Here is a 17,528-nt window from a genome sequence, read left to right as displayed (position 1 = left end):
CGTGGCCAAGGGCGTGGAGGTCGCAGCCACAGGCCGCAACCGCGGGCAGGAGTCGGGCACTGGCGACCGCGGGTGGCTGCCGGCAGGCCGCAACTGCGGGCTGGAGTCGGTCAGTGGCGGCCGTGGGTGGCGGAAGGCAGGCCACCACCGCGGGCTGGAGTCGGGCAGCGGCGGGTGGCGGCAGGCCGCAACCGCGGAAAGGAGTCGAGCAGTGACGTCCGCGGGTGGCAGCAGGCAGGCCGCAGACTGGAGTCGCGTGGTGGCGGTCGCAGGTGATGGCGGGTAGGCCACAGCCACGTCCTGGAGTGATGGGAGCGGGAGCGTGGTCGCTCGGTCGGCGCCCCTCTGCTGGGCTGCTCGTTGCTGTCTCCTTTATGACTGTGGGGAGTCTCTCTCCAGTCCCCCTGGTCGTCAATCACTCCTCTGGCGCCACCTATGCTTCCTGCTCGTTTCTCGCTCTGTTGAGTGCCCCCTGCTGGCGTTCTCAGCTCCTTTTATACCTGCTCTGCCTCCACTCCTTCTGGAACTGTCTCTCGTCCGTCTTCTAATTATGTCCCCGGAAACAGTCTCCCTAGGAACCTTGGTGACAGTCCCCTTGGTTCCGGTCCGGTTACACAGTGGGGACTCTCCTTTCTACACTCTCCCATCCTGTATGCTCGCCAGTCCTCAGGCGAGGGCTTGGAGGGGTCTGGCACTGCTTCTTGATGTAACATTCTTTCTGCCAGACGAATTGGTCCTGTTCATAGCGTTCGGGGGGTTTGCCAGCTGTGGATCGCTCGGAGCATCGTGGTTCAACTGTGGTGGAGTCTTCTGGGGTGGTGGAAGATGGTGGATTGAGTAGGGTTGTTGGAGTATTGGTTTTTGAAGTGTCCGTTTGTACTGCCGAAAGGTCTTCCTCATCGTCCTCATTCCATACTGCTGGCGGAGGTTCTGGAGCCTGAGGAGAGGCCTCGGGTTGTTCAGGGTCTGTGGAAGTGCAGGGTCGCAACATATTGCGATGTACTGTTCGGGTGGGGTGATCCCCCTCTTTTTCAGATTGTATTTTGTACACTGGCCCAACTGGGCTTACTTGTCGCAGTACTCAATAGGGACTTTCTTCCCAGCGGTGTCCCAACTTGTTTTGGGGCCGCTGATCTCGTACGAGTACACAATCTCCTGCCTGAAATTTGGTGGGTTGGGACGGGGTCTTCCCTGGGTGTTCCAGGTCCTGAAGTTTTGTATGGACGATCCGGTGCAGGGTTTGTAGTCGATACTGGTGATTCCGGACCCACGAGGGGACTCCCGTCCATGGTTGTTCCTCCTCCGGATTCAACTCCACTTCAATGATCCCCTTGCCATCCCGGCCGAACAGTAACGAATACGGGGTATAGCCGGTGACTCGGTGTACCCGGTTGTTATATACCCACACCAGTTCAGGGATGTATTCGGGCCAGCGGGCTTTTCAGTCGTCTTCCAGGGTACGTAGCATTTGGATTAATGTCCGGTTAAACCGCTCGCAGGCCCCATTCCCTTGAGGATGGTATGGTGTGGTTCGGGACTTATCGATACCGTATAAGCGATGTAGTTCTTCCATTACTTTCCCCAAGAAGCATGTACCTTGGTCTGAATGTATCCGCTGGGGGCAGCCATATACTTGGATAAAGTTCTTACATATCGCGAAAGGCGGGCGATTTCGCTGTTTGGTCTCGAGTATGGGTCACCACGGCGAATTTGGTAAAATGGTCCACCATGACTAGACAGTGCTCGTACCCCTGGTGAGCGGGACCAATGGTTAAATAGTCTATCATCAGGAGTTCAAGGGGTGCCGCCGTCACTATTGTTTGTACGGGAGCCTGTTGCTCAGGTGGTTTAGTTAGCTCACACAAGCGGCATGCACGGTAAACTCCTTCCACTTCGGCTTGTAAACGGGGATGGTAGGCTATTTGCTGTAACCACTGAAAAGTCTTTTGTGCCCCAAAATGAGCCCCTTTTTCGTGAGCTTCGTGAGCAAGTTCAGTGAGTCAGGCTCCCGGTACTACCACCTGCCAAGCTGTCGTTGGTGCTGTACGCAGCACTGCCTTTCGGTACAATTGCCCTCCTTTGATTACTAGTTTCTCCCACTGACGTAGCATTAGCAGAGTGTCTCGAGTCAATGTCTTTCTTTGGGCGTCGTTGGGTAATTGTCTCGTGGCCACCCATTGACGCAGGGGGCCAATCTCTTCATCTCCTTGCTGCTGTTGGATCCATTCATCCCAGCATTGTTTTAACATGCCTCTAGCGAGTCCTGTATGGGATTGCTCTCGCATTACGGCTATGATTCCGGCGGGGGCTAGAGAGAACGGCGTCTCGTCTCCTTCCGGCTCTTCGTCCCGGCTTTGCCCAGGGGCCATACGTTGAATTCTGGAGAGGGCATCGGCATGCACATTCTCCGCTCCCCGTTTGTAGATGATTTTATATTTGAATTTGGCTATCTGGGGCACCCACCGTTGTCTTAGGGCCCCCAATTTGGCATTGTCGAGGTGGGCCAGTGGGTTGTTGTCAGTCTGTACCACTACTTCAGAGCCTGCCAGGTACTCCGCGAATCGCTCCGTCATGGCCCACACTACCGTGAGAAGCTCGAGCTTAAAGGAGCTGTAATTGTCAGGATTGCATTCGGAGTCGTGGAGCGATCGGCTACCGTAAGCAATCACTCTTTCCCGGCCGTATTGAACTTGTGACATTACAGCTCCTAGCTCATGTAAACTCCCATCGGTGTGTACTATGAACGGCTGCGAGAAATCTGCGTAGGCCAACACTGGGGCTTCCGAGAGCGCAGTTTTGAGTTCTTGGAAGGGCTCTTCCTGTGGTTACTGCCACTGGATCCTCCAACCATTGGCTCCGGCAGGGGCCCCCGTCAACAGGTCCTGCAGGGCTTGGGCCCAGTGGCAAAGTTTTTTAAGAAGCAACTGTAATATTCATCCAACCCCAGAAAGGCTCGTACATCTTTTACCGTCTCGGGAGTAGGCCACCCCTGTATTGCGGTGACCTTCTCCATAGACGGTCTAACGCCCTCGGCGGAAATGGTATGCCCCAGGTATTCGATCTGTGTATGGAACAGGTGGCATTTCGGGGGTTTTACCTTCAACCCTTACTTTTGTAGCCGACCGAGCACCTACTCCAGCCGCTGCAAGTGGTCTTCAAACGTGGCAGCGTAAATGATGATGTCGTCCAGGTATATCAAAGTGGCCTCGAAGTTGGGATCTCCAAGACATTGCTCCATTAGCTGCTGGCAGATCCCGGGGGCATTGGCTAGCCCAAACGGCATGCGATTAAATTCGAACAGTCCCATAGGCAAGATGAATGCGGTCTTGGCGCGGTCCTCCTCTGACATCGGCACCTGCCAGTAACCGCTGGCCAGATCCAAGGTACAAAAGTATGTCGCCTTCCCCAGGGCTGATAGGGACTCCTCTATACAGGGCAGTGGGTATGAGTCTTTGATGGTACAGGCATTCAACTTCCGGTAGTCCACACAGAACCGCAAGGTGCCGTCTTTCTTTCAGACTAACACAATGGGGGCCATCCAAGGAATCTGGCTTTCCCGGATAACCACTTTCCGCAGCATTTGGCCCAGTAGTGTTTTTACCTCTTGGTATAGCTGCGGAGGAATCTGTTGATATCTCTCCCTGATAGGGGCCGTTCCTTCGGTCGGAATGCCGTGCGTGATGGCCGTGGTGCACCCAAAGTCGTCTTCATGATTGGCGAATACCTCTCGGTACTGGCCCAGGAGTGCTTCTACTTGATGTATTTGGGATGGAGTTAGGCCAGAGAGTTCTGCTCACATTTTCTCTAGGATGGCTCGGTCCTTACCTTCGGGCAAGGACCCGGCGGTTTGGATGGAACGAATAGTCACCGCCCATGAGTCCCCCGCCTTCACTTTTAGCTGTAAGGCCGGGGTTGGAAGCACTTCCTCCAGAGGTTTCACCAGTTTCACCATTCTGGCGCGTGGCTTGAGGACGACATCTTGATCTTCATGGTTGACACAGCACACGAGAACTGTCCCCTTCCTCATGGTGGCCAAGGAGTGGGCTACTAGGATTCCAGGGGGTAGGTGCTCCGAGAAGCACGGCTCCACCTGCACCTCCACTCCCTCCAGGGGTACATGGGCCCGGACGGGCAGGGCTACCACCGTTTGCCCTGGCGGCAGTACAAGCTGAGTGGCCGCCGGTGCGATCACTCCTCCCAGCACCTCTCCCTCCTGGCGGTCCTGCAGGACCCGTGCCCCCCACACCAGCTGCCTTTGTGGAGTGCGGGAGCCCCATTGTTTCAGGGTCTCTTGTATAGGCTCACTAAGGAGTAGACTGCCAAACTCCCACAATATGTTCATACCCCGGGTCAGGACCACACCTCGGTGGCCGAGTTGTTTGCCGCACAATGAAATTTGCATCCAGGCTACTCCAACGACAGGGACTGGTAGCTGGTTAGCGGCCAGTAGCCTTATCACGGACCCCCACTGGGGCCTCACTGCCTCAGGAAAGTGCTGTCAGAAATAGGTTTCCGGCATGGTCGTAACTTGCAACCCCGTATCCACCAGACAGCACACTGCATGTCCTTCGAACTCTGCCCATATTAACGGACACTTTGCAATCAGATCTTCGGGACTTCCACCACCCTGTGTTGTGGGTTCTGGCTCCGAGCAGCGTCCACCCAGCTCAGAGCCCTTTAGTTTAATGGCCGCTGGGTTGGGTATCTCCCACGCCGCAGGCACTCTCAGGCAAAGTGACCCAGATCACCACATTCAAAGCACTCCTGAGGCTGCAGGGACCAACCGCCCCTGGGATTACGAGGCCCCCAGGGTGCCGGGCCCATCCCAGGCCATCCACTCGTGGTCTCGGCCCTTCTCTTCACCTCGGCCAGTTCGCCCCTAATGCTCTTCAGCTCCTGTTTCATTTCTTCCACCCATTGGGGCTCTCAAATGGCGTTCATGTAGACTTCAGTGCTCAGGACCTTTCCCACGGGGACTGTCAGCCCTTGTTCTTGTTCCCGGGCACGCGCCTGACTCCCTACCTCAGAGAAAGCCATCTGCGGGTTTACCCAGACTCGCTCCCGCAATGCTTGTTTGGTCAGAGGGTCTCGGAGCATGGTCACTAAGAGGTCACATAGGGTTATGTCAATGGGTCCTACGCCTACACCGTCCTTCTGCTCAATGGCTGTGTATAGCTCTTGAAGGACGTTCATGTATTGCGTGACTGTTGTGAATTCACTTTCTGGCCTACCTCTGGTTACTAGTGAAGGTAGTGGAGCTGGTTATATTGGCAGAGAGGTCGCGAGTTCTCTTTCCGGCCTCTCTTCGGTGGTTACAGGAGGTAATGGAGCTGATCTAATTAACAGAGGCCTGCCACCTGTTAATGAGGAGGATGATTGGGCATCTGGAGTTTTTGACTGGATTTAAGACAGCCGACTCCCTCTATCCCTGCTGGTGATTTTTTCCTGCCTCCTGAGGTCTTAGTTTCAGCTCAGTCCCTGCATGCTCAAGCTAAGTGTTCTTTTGCTATTATTCACATTTGATTTGGTTTTGTGTGGTCAGCCAGTCCCGGCTGGGGCTGTGCTGAATTTCCATCCTTATGTTACTGCTTGTGCCAGTTTGTTTTTGTCCCTTAATAGATTGGCCTCTTTTTTGCTGTGCTCTCAGAATATGCCAGAGTGCTGATATAGTCTAGTGACTTCAGTATTTTTCTATCAGATGTGTTGGCCATTTTTTGCAGGGTTTTTTGCGTGATTGCAGACAGTGTCTTTCCTTTCCTGTCCTGTCTAGTTAGTGTGGGCCCCATTGTTTGCTCAGCCTATTTTCCTACCTGCGTTTGTGTTTTCATCTTGTCTCACCGACAATATATGTTTGGGGGCTGTCTATTCCTTTGGGGTCTGCTCTGGGGCAGTTTAGAATTCCCCTTTCTTGCTTTAGGCTTATTTAGTTCTCCGGCTGTGCCGAGGTGTCTAGAATCATCGTAGGTACGCTCCACAGCTACTGCTAGTTGTGTGGATAGGATCAGGGGTCTGCAACCAGCTTAGTTACCAACCTCTCTGGTTTTCTGTGGCTTAGCTTGGTCTTGCTTTCCTCCTCGGTGGCCCAATCATAACACGTGATCGTCTCCCCTTCCCCTTGCATACGGCTGAATAACCGGGTTCTCAATTTTCCCACGTCCGTCGGGTCCCCATGAGTCTCCTTCAAGATCTTTAAGACCCTAATAAAGGTGTTTTGCTGTCCCGGGGGCCTCAAAATCACGGAATCCCGGGCCTCCCCGTCCAATGCCATTAGGGCCACTTCTGCCTCTAGGTCAGGGGTCATCGGATGCATCCTAAATAGCCCCTGCATCTGTTCCGCCCAACTCCACAGCATAGTATTGCTGCCGGAGAACCTGGGCAGGTTAATCAGCATAGCCCCCATGGATAGACTGGACCGGGGGCCGCCGTCGCCCCCCTGGTCCACAGCATCTCCGCTCGCGCTCAGAGACTGCATCCTGCCGACTACGCCAAATGTAGTAATCGCAGGTACGTGGGATGCAGTGACGAGACGGGAGCCGGAGTGAACTGAGAATGTAACTTTATATACTGTATATATATATATATGTATCTATAGGAGCTATCTCGAGTAACCAACAAGCTAACAACAGTTATCCTCGCAGGGATCAGAACAATAATACACAGGTAACGCGATAATGACTACCCGGTCAGAACCGGTAACTATGAGGCCACGGTATGGCCGACTACGGGTCAAGGAACTACGATTGATTAACTACAACGTGTCACTTATCCTCCTCTGATGTCCGGCAGAGTGGTGGTTGATATCTGTTCAGCGTCTCAGCCGCTGGGCCCAGCCGACGAGGAGTTGATGTAAGCTTCTGGCGTTCCTATGCCCAGGGGGAGCGAGGGCACAACAGGCACCTGAAGAGTTCCTCTGCATTGCGCCTCCCTGCTGAGGCGGTAGCCGGGGCCCGGGTTGTGGAGGCCGCAGCCGCAGGCTGGGGCCGGGCAGCAGCCGCCACGGGTGGCAGTGGGTAGGCCGCAACCGCGGGCGGGAGCCGGGCACTGGCGACCACGGGTGGCAGCGGGCAGGCCGCAACCGTGGGCTGGAGTCGGGCAGTGGTGGCCGCGGGTGGAGGCAGACAAGCCACAACCGCGGACTGGAATCGAGCAGTGGTGGCTGCAGGTGGCAGCAGGCAGGCCGCAGCCGCAGACTGGAGTCGAGTGGTGGCGGCCGCGGGTGGCGAGGGGTAGGCCTCAGCCGTGGGCTGGAGTGACGGGAGTGGGAGCACGGTCGCTCGGTTGGCACTCCTTCTGGCTCTGGCTCTCTGGCACCACCTAGGCTTCCTGCTCCTTCTTTCCCGTTCTGTCGAGTGCCCCCTGCTGGTGTTCTCACCTCCTTTTATACCTGCTCCGCCCCCACTCCTTCTGGAACTGTCTCTCGTCCGTCTTCTAATTATGTCCCCCGTAAAGTCTCCCTAGGAACCTTGGTGGCAGTCCCCTTGGTTCCGATCTGGTTGCACAGTGGGGACTCTCCCTCCTGCATGTATTCTGTAGAACTCTGTGGATGCATCCATGCTTCAATTGGTCAGCGTCGGAGGAGAAAAAGTAAAAGCCAACAGAGAAGATCTATGATTGCGTATCTTAAAAGGTTATACTACACATGTCTTCAGAAGATCACAGCTCTCCAGTCTTTTCATTTTTTTGAGTGTCAGGTACCATCCTGCATCAGCCACAATTGGTGTTACCGCCAATGATGGCCTTTCAATCTCCTAGATGGCACTGTCAATAGCAACAGAGGCATCTAGATGGTTAAACTCATTGGTACTCCACGATCAGGGTCCTGAATAATTACCATGTCAGCCTGGGGGTCTAACAGGTAAAGTGCCATAAGCAGGGTCTAACAGGTCAAGTGTTGATGTAAAACTAAGCTTTCATGCACTGAAATACATGTTTACTACGCTACATTTGACTAGTAATCGGCAAGTAAAATATTTAAAGGGAATCTGTCACCCCTTGTTTCGAATATGAGCTGCCGGCACCGACATCAGGGGCTTATCTACAGCATTCTGTATTGCTGTAGATAAACCCAGATGTAACCTGAAAGATAAGAAAAAAGGGTTAGATTATACTCACTGGGGGGGTGGGCGGTCCCATGAGTGTCGCGGTCCGGTCCGGCGCCTCCCATCCTCTAGCGATGACGTACTCTTCTTTCCTTACTGTCATGGCTCCTGCGCAGGCGCACTGCTCTGCCCTGCAGGCACCTGCACACTGCAGTATTCTGCTCTTCCCTCAACAGGGCAGAGCAGTGCGCCTGCGCCGGAGCCATGACAGGAAGGAAAGAAGAGGACGACATCGTATGAAGATGGGAGGCGCCGGACCGCGACACCCTTCGGACCGGACCTCCCCCCCGGTGAGTATAGTCTCTTTTTTCTTATCTTTCAGGTTACATCGGGGGCTTTATCTACAACATTACAGAATTCTGTAGATAAGCCACTGATGTCGGTGCCGGCAGCTCATATTCGAAAAAAGGGGTGACAGATTCCCTTTAAGTAAAAAAAAAATTATACAGATAGAAAAAATGTAAAAAAAAAAAAAAGAAAAGCACAAAAAAGTACAAATAAATAGCCATGCAAAAAACTTTCCCATAAGTTTTATGTAGGGACAAAAATAAACAAAAAAATGTACACATAATTGTCATTGCCTCATCCAAAACAAACCCAACTATAACACTGTAACATTATTTATACTCTATGGTGACTACTGTAAAAATAAACATCAAAAATGTAGCTTTTCATCACACTAATATGCAAAAAATGAAATAAAAATAGATTATTTCCTTCCTGACATCTGACGTACTATCCCGTCCATGGGACTCGGGCCCCTATGCCCATGGACGGGATAGTACGTCATAGCGATCAGCGGCGCTCACGGGGGGAGCGCTGCTGATCGCGGCCGGGTGTCAGCTGATTTTCACACCTGACACCCGGCACTATGTGTCAGGGGCGGTCACGGACCGCCCCGGCACATTAACCCCTGGCACCCTGCGATCAAAAACGATCGCAATGTACCGGGGGTTTAGGGAAGCATCGGCAGGGAGGGAGCTCCCTCCGTGCTTCCCTGAGACCCCCGCAGCAGCTTGATGTGCAGCGCTGCTGTGGGGGCCTCCTTCCTTGCAGGTCCCCGGATCCAATATGGCGGCGGGGACCTTCGGGGGCCTGCAGGGAGGCGGCTTCCTCAGTGCCTGCAGAGAGCAGGCATGAGGAAGCCTTGTGCAGCGCCTGTGTCAGATCGCTGATCTGTCACAGCGCTGTGTAATGTGGCAGATCAGCGATCTGACACATGACAGTGATGTCCCCCCTCGGGATAATGTAATAAAGTTAAAAAAAAAAATGTGTAAAAATAATTTATAAAAAAATCGCTTAATAAATTAAAAAAAAAATTCCCTAATAAATTCATTTTTTGGAAATAAAAGAACAAAAACAATAAAAGTACACATATTTACTATCGCCGCGTACGTAACGACCCGCTCTATAAAACTGTCCCATTAGTTAACCCCTTTAGCGAACCCCTTAAAAAATAAAAATAAATAACAAAGCAAAAAATAATGCTCTATTATCATACCGCCGAATAAAAAGTGCAATAACGCACGATCAAAAAGACAGATATAATTAACCATGGTACTGCTGAAAATGTCATCTTGTCCCGCAAAAAACAAGCCACAACACAGCATCATCAGTGAAAAAATAAAAAAGTTATAGTTCACAGAATAAAGCGATGCAAAAATATTTATTTTTTATATAAAATTGTTTTCATTGCATAAAAGCGACAAAACAGAAAAATATTACATAAATAAAATATCACTGTAATTGTACTGACCCGAAGAATAAAACCGCTTTATCAATTTTACCAGACGTGGAACGGTGTAAACGCACCCCCCAAAAGAAATTCTTGAAATGCTGGTTTTTGTTCATTCTGCGTCCCAAAAATCAGAATAAAAAGCGATCAAAAAATGTTGCGTCCCCAAAAATGGTACCAATAAAAACGTCTACTCGTCCCACAAAAAATAAGACCTCACATGACTCTTTGGGTCAAAATATGGAAAAATTATAGCTCTCAAAATGTGGTGATGCAAAAACTATTTATACAATAAAAAGCGTCTTTTAGCGTATGACAGCTGCCAAACATAAAAACCCGCTATAAATAGTAAATCAAACCCCCCTTTATCACCCCCTTAGTTAGGGAAAAATAATAAAATAAAAAATATATATATTTTTTTCCATTTTCCCATAAGGGTTAGGGCTAGGGTTAGGGCTAGGGTTAGGGCTGAGATTAAGGTTAGGAGTGTGTTGGGGCTAGGGTTGGAGTTAGAATTGGGAGGTTTCCACTGTTTGGGCACATCAGGTGCTCTCCAAACGCAACATGGCGTCTGATCTCAAATCCAGCCAATTCTGCGTTGAAAAAGTCAAACGGTGCTCCTTCCCTTCAAAGCTCTGCTATTCTCCCGAAACAGTGTTTTACCCCCACATATGGGGTATCAGCCTACTCAGGACAAATTGCAAAACAACTTTTGGGGTCCAATTTCTCCTAATGCCCTTAGGAAAATAAAAAATTGGGGGAAAAAATATCATGCTTGTGGAAAAAATATGATTTTTTTATTTTCACGCCCGGGCATTACAAACTTCTGTGAAGCACTGGGGGGTTCAAAGTGCTCACCACACATCTAGATAAGTTCCTTGGGGGGTCTAGTTTTCAAAACAGGGTCACTTGTGGGGGGTTTCCACAGTTTAGGTACATCAGGGGCTCTCCAAAGGCAACATGACACCCGCAGACCATTCCATCAAAGTCTGCATTCTAAAATGTCACAACTTACCTTCCGAGCCCCGACATGTGCCCATATAGTGTTTTTCTTCCACATATGGGGTATCATTGTACTCAGGACAAATTGGACAACAACTTTTGGGGTCCAATTTCTCCTGTTACCCTTGGGAAAATAAAAAAATTGGGGACTAAAAGATCATGTTTGTGGAAAAAATATGATTTTTTTATTTTCACGCCCTGGCGTTATAAACTTCTGTGAAGCCCTTGGGGGTTCAAAGTGCTCAACACACATATAGATAAGTTCCTTGTGGGGTCTAATTTCCAAAATGGTGCCAATTGTGGGAGGTTTCCACTGTTTAGGCACATCAGGGGCTTTCCAAACGCAGCATGGTGTCCAATCCCAATTCCAGCCAAAAAAGTCAAATGGCGCTGCTTCCCTTCCGAGCTCTGCCATGCGCCCAAATAGTGGGTTACCCCCACATGTTTGGTATCAGCGTACTCAGGACAAATTGCACAATAACTTTTGGGGTCCTGTTACCCTTGGGAAAATAAAAATTGGGGGTGAAAAGATAATTTTTTGGATAAAATGTGATCTTTTAATTTTACGGCTGTACGTTATAAACTTCTGTGAAGCCCTTGGGGGTTCAAAGTTCTCACCACACATCTAGATAAGTTCCTTGGGGGGTCTATTTTCCAAAATGGTGTCATTTGTGGGTGGTTTCCACTGTTTTGGCAGATCAGGGGCTTTCCAGACGCAACATAGTGTCCGATCTCAATTCCAGCCATAAAAGTCATTGTATCTACCCAAAATGATAAATAAAAACTTCAGCTCTATGCACAAAAAACAATCCGTCACACAGCTCCATATCCCTAAAAACATTATGACTTTTGGAAAATGGCAACACAAGCACTTTTTTTTTTTTTTTTTTTACAAAATTCAGATTTTTTATCACCATTTAAATAAAATAAAAACTGTGCACGCTTGGCATATCCATAGCTATACTGACCTGGATAATCATGCTGCCTGGTCATTTTTACAGTGAAATGAATGGCTTAAATAAAAAAATAATAATAATTGCACTTTTTTTTGTTATTTCACCACACTTAGAATTTTTTTCCTATTTTCCAGTACATTACAAATAACAAAAGACTACCAGGCACTTTCAAAAAGAAGCCAGGTGTGTACATGTGCAAACTAAGAGTAGTCATCTCAATTTATAACCAACAAAGTTGCACTCTGTAGTGTTATAGCTTGAAATCATGAAATACAGTATATGAATTGCATTACTGCTCTAGAAAAATAGCGATATGGCAATTCTTGTTGCTAGGAACCTTCCTAAGGGCTCATACCCATTTGCGAGAAATACTGACAAGTGCAATCCGTCATAAAAACGGATTGCACTCTGACCAATGTTATTCAATAGGTGACATCTCATTTGCAAGTTTCTTCTCAGCCGGAATCGGACAGAGAAAAAAATCAGAGCATGCTGCGTATTGCTGCGATTCTTGGACGAGACTCGCCAATGCAAGTCAAGGGGTGCGAGAAAAAAATCGCACAGCGCTCACACCATGCGAGTACTGTCCGATGTTTACGCACTGGTGTCCTTTGAAAAGCCAGCAATTCATGTCTGGCTACTGTAAAATCACAATGACAGCTTACAAAACATTAGATATATACACATAGACTACATTCATATATATACTGTATATATATATATTTACTGTATATATACATAGTATATATATATCTAATATATATTGTATATACAGTATATGTAATATATATAATATATGTATCATATACATAATATATACAAATAATATATATATATTGTAGATATAATATAAATATATAATATATATGTATATACTACAGTAGCTGAAGAGCCTGGCGTTGCCTGGGCATAGTAACCAACTGTGGTTAGTTATAACAAATTATAATGACTATATTGCACATAAAAACATTTCACATCATATATTCAACACTACAGATTTGCAACACAAAATAACTAAACGATTACCAAAGTATTGATAGTATTTTATTTTCAACTCATTTAAGAATTTTGGTTTTTCCTTTCGGTGCAAAGATGAACAGATTATTGGCAGTTCCAACTCTTGAACAGATCACGTAAAGTTGACCATGAGAAAAGCATGGAGATTGCAAATCGATCCCTACTACTTAAATCGATCCCTACTACTTTCTAGGACTGTCCCTGAGCATTGTTAATGGACATTGCAAATAGCAGTTGAACTGGAAACTGGAGGCGTTTAAAATCAAAAAACAAATCAGATGGAATGAGTGGAATTCTTGGAATGAAAATGTCCTCTCCTTTGACACATCCTGTTTCTGAGCTGTGTATCTAACCCTCTCCTATGTGATAATGTCTGCTTAGCTGTGTATCTAATCATATCGTGTGTTACTGACTGCTCAGCCGTGTATCTAATCCTATCCTGTGTGATACTGACTGCTGAGCAGTATATCTAATCATATCCTGTGTGATACTGTCTGCTGAGCCGTGTATCTAACCCTATCCTGTGTGATACTGACTGCTGAGTCGTGTACCTAATCCTATCATGTGTGTTACTGACTGCTCAGCCGTGTATCTAATCCTATCCTGTGTGATACTGACTGCAGAGCCGTGTATCTAATCCTATTCTGTGTGATACTGTCTGCTGAGACGTGTATCTAATCCTATCCTGTGTGATACTGTCGGCTGACCCGTGTATCTATTCCTATCCTGTGTGATACTGATCCTATCCAGTGTGATACTGAATGATGAGCCGTGTATCTAATCCTATCCTGTGTGATACTGACTGATGAGCCGTGTATCTAATCCTATCCTGTGTGATACTGACTGCAGAGCCGTGTATCTAATCCTATTCTGTCTGATACTGTCTGCTGAGACGTGTATCTAATCCTATCCTGTGTGATACTGTCGGCTGACCCGTGTATCTATTCCTATCCTGTGTGATACTGATCCTATCCAGTGTGATACTGAATGATGAGCCGTGTATCTAATCCTATCCTGTGTGATACTGACTGATGAGCCGTGTATCTAATCCTATCCTGTGTGATACTGACTGCAGAGCCGTGTATCTAATCCTATTCTGTGTGATACTGTCTGCTGAGACGTGTATCTAATACTAATCTGTGTGATACTGTGTGCTGAGCTGTGTATCTAATCCTATCCTGTGTGATACTGTCTTCTGAGCTGTGTATCTATTCCTATCCTGTGTGATACTGACTGCTGAGCTGTGTATCTAATCCTATCCTGTGTGATACTGACTGATGAGCCGTGTATCTAATCCTATCCTGTGTGATACTGACTGCTGAGCTGTGTATCTAGTCCTATCCTGTGTGATACTGACTGCTGAGCCATGTGTCTAATCCTCTCCTGTGTGATACTGACTGCTGAGCTGTGTATCTAATCCTATCCTGTGTGATACTGACTGCTGAGCCGTGTATCTAATCCTATCCTGTGTGATACTGACTGCTGAGCAGTGTATCTAATCCTATCCTTTGTGATACCATCTGCTGAGCCGTGTATCTAACCCTATCCTGTGTAATACTGACTGCTGAGCCGTGTACCTAATCCTATCATGTTGTCATGATCCATGCTGGATCAGGACTGATATAAAGCACAAGTAACCTTTTTTCTTTCCTAAGCTGTGCTTAAGGTTGGTTTTTGCCCCCGGTGGCCATTAGGATTATTGCACTATGGTGTCATTTGTTCTAAGTTTGCCCCCGGTGGTGGTGAGCGTCATTGCACTCTAGTTTCTTTAAGTTAAGTGCACATGATTATAATGCAGGTGTGATTGCTGGCTCTGCTATAAAAGAGTCACGGGTGTTGCAATCAGTGTTGGTGATAGTGTTCATTTCAACCATCCTTGGTGGAGGAAGGAGCTGAGAGCGTTCCTTGCAGCACTGTCTTAGCCCTGGTGTGGAAGGAGTCATAGGGGATTTCCTTGTAGCTCTGACAGAGCTTGGTGGCAGCGATTCAGGAGGAGAGCTGCATGCTGGTGGTGGACTCTGTTGCCAGGAGCAAGTTCAACAGAGTAAAGCTAAGCTGTGTTTCCCTGTTTGTGTTTTTTCCTTAGTGTGTATTAGTACAGCGGTGGGGCCAGTGCCTGCGCCACCCAGCTCCCTAGCAAGGGATAGGTGTAGGGTGTGCTAGGGTGACAGGTTCGTGATCGGTGCCCGGTGCGGAACCGGCATAGGGAACGTTAGGAGCGTTAGGGACGCTGACTCAGGGGAGTGCAGGAGGTCTCCACGTTCCCTTTCCCTATCGCAGGGCCCACCGTTGTAACTGTTTCCCCTTTCCCCTTGTCTTGTTGTTTTAGTTACCGACCTGCGAGCCGTGTCACACAGGATATTATCACGTGCCGTGTCCTGTTTTTTTAGTTATTTGCCTGCTGGTCGCGTCACACAGGACGGGTCCACGTGACATTATCACCAACCGCAACTTTTCTGCTGAGCCATGGACCCAGTACAGCCCTTTGCCCAATTGCTGCAGACCCTTACTAATGAGATTAGGGGGCTGCGCGGAGGATTGGTGCGGCAGCTGCGGCTGTTGGTGGGCTCTGGGGGCTTGGTCCAGGAACAGGCTCAGCCAGAACCCAAGATATCCCTCACTGACAGATTTTCTGGAGGGAGAGATCAATTCTTGGTGTTTCAACAAGCCTGTAAACTGTATTTCAGGCTGCACCCTCATTCATCAGGGAGTGAAGAGCAACGGGTGGGAATCATTATGCCCCTTCTTAAAGGGGATCCCCAATCCTGGGCCTTCTCCCTACTGGACGATTCTCCATCTTTAGAGTCCGTGGACGAGTTCTTTGCGGCTTTGGCGCTTGTGTATGGGGATCCTGATGGCGTCGCCCTGGCGGAATCTCGACTCCGTAGGTGTAAACAGGGAGCCCGGGTTGCTGAGGAGTACTACTCAGAGTTTAGGAGATGGGCCACTAACACTCAGTGGAATGACCCTGCAATTAGGAGTCAATTTGTGCAGGGTTTGTCTCCAAAGTTGCAGGATAATCTGGTGCAGTACGCCGCCCCCAGGTCGGTGGAGGCTGCCATGTCCCTTGCCATCCGGGTGGATAGACGCCTTATGGAAAGACATATACAAAAAGTGCCCCCTGATGTCCTCGCTAGGGAGGAGGACCCACCAGTGCGGACATAGGAACCCAGACAGTCCGGTGTTGATGCAAAAAAGGGGATGTCTGCGGCTTGTCGTGGTGGGGGGGTATGCTTTTCCTGTGGGAAGCCTGGCCATTTTATGAGAGCCTGCCCAGTTCATGCCAAGTCTCCTGTCGAACCTATGCAAGTAGGAGGAGCTAGTTTGTTTTCGGAGCTTCCTACGGTTCGGGGAGTGGTGTCGGCATGTTTGTACTGTGGACAGACTGGTCATGTCCTGAAGGCTTGCCCATTGCGCGCCAAATTATCTGTGCCATCTAAGAAGCCGCATTCCCCAGGTCGCTTGGAGGGAGGCGACCAGGGAGTATACATTTCCTCCATTTTGCCCTCCCAAAGTACCATGTCAGCAGAGGTTTTGGCTGGCGGGGTACCGGAGGTGATACCGGTGTTTGTGGACAGCGGAGCAGAAGTCAGTCTGGTGGATTCTCGCTTTGTCCAGAATCATGGTCTGAGGTGTAGAACGCTAGCCCAGCCTATAAGCGTCCAGGCCATAAACTCTGTTCCACTGAGCCAGGGGAGCTTGACCAAGGTTGTAGAGAATATCCATCTGCGTATAGGACATCATGAGGAGTCCTTGTCAGGCTACGTCTTGGAGGGAATACCAGTACCTATTGTTTTAGGCCTCCCTTGGCTGAAGAGACACAACCCGGTAATAGATTGGCGGGCGAGGGAAGTGGTCAGCTGTGGGCACTCGTGTGAGGGCTGCTGCCTAGGAACTACTGTCTCTGCCGTCTCTCTTCAACGGACCCCTTCCTTTCCGGTGAGGGCAGCAGATGTGCTGCAGGAGAGTAGGGGCAAGTTTCAAACCTCGTCATTGGCCAACCCTGGGAGGCGCAGACCTCGTGGTGGAAGGGGTTGGAGGGTGGTGTACCCCTTGGTGAGGTGCGGGGGTGTGAGTGTGGTGACACAGGGGGACGCCTCTGTTGTCAATCCCAGAAAGGGTTCTCCAAGTGGTGACAAACGAATGAGTGGCAATAAACATTCAGGTCCGGACCTGTGTGTGAATGAACGTGTATGGGTGGCCACCAAAAAACATCCAGTGGAAGTGTGTTGTGGAGGGTTACCAGCTCATACCAAACATACACATACACAACCCGTTCCCCCGGTCAGAGCTTCGGAGATGCGTGTTGCCTCCAGAACATACATTGCCCATACCAGCGGGCTCGTTTCTTATCAACCTGACATGCAGGTAGTCGCTGGGGTGAACTCTGGGTCTGGGCGTCCCCGCTGTAGGTGGTTCCCTGATGGGGAGCAGTCTTGAGGGTCCAGAGGCCCCTCATTACGGTGAGGGTACTGTCATGATCCATGCTGGATCAGGACTGATATAAAGCACAGGTAAACTTTTTTTTTCCTAAGCTGTGCTAAAGGTTGGTTTTTGCCCCTGGTGGCCATTAGGATTATTGCACTGTGGTGTCGTTTGTTCTAAGTTTGCCCCCGGTGGTGGTGAGCGTCATTGCACTCTAGTTTCTTTAAGTTAAGTGCACATGATTATAATGCAGGTGTGATTGCTGGCTCTGCTATAAAAGAGTCACGGGTGTTG

Source organism: Dendrobates tinctorius, unplaced genomic scaffold (genome assembly GCF_039654945.1).
Source record: "Dendrobates tinctorius isolate UK_male_01 unplaced genomic scaffold, ASM3965494v1 ptg000254l, whole genome shotgun sequence".
NCBI classification, from domain to species: domain Eukaryota; kingdom Metazoa; phylum Chordata; class Amphibia; order Anura; family Dendrobatidae; genus Dendrobates; species Dendrobates tinctorius.
This window is presented reverse-complemented; position numbering follows the sequence as displayed.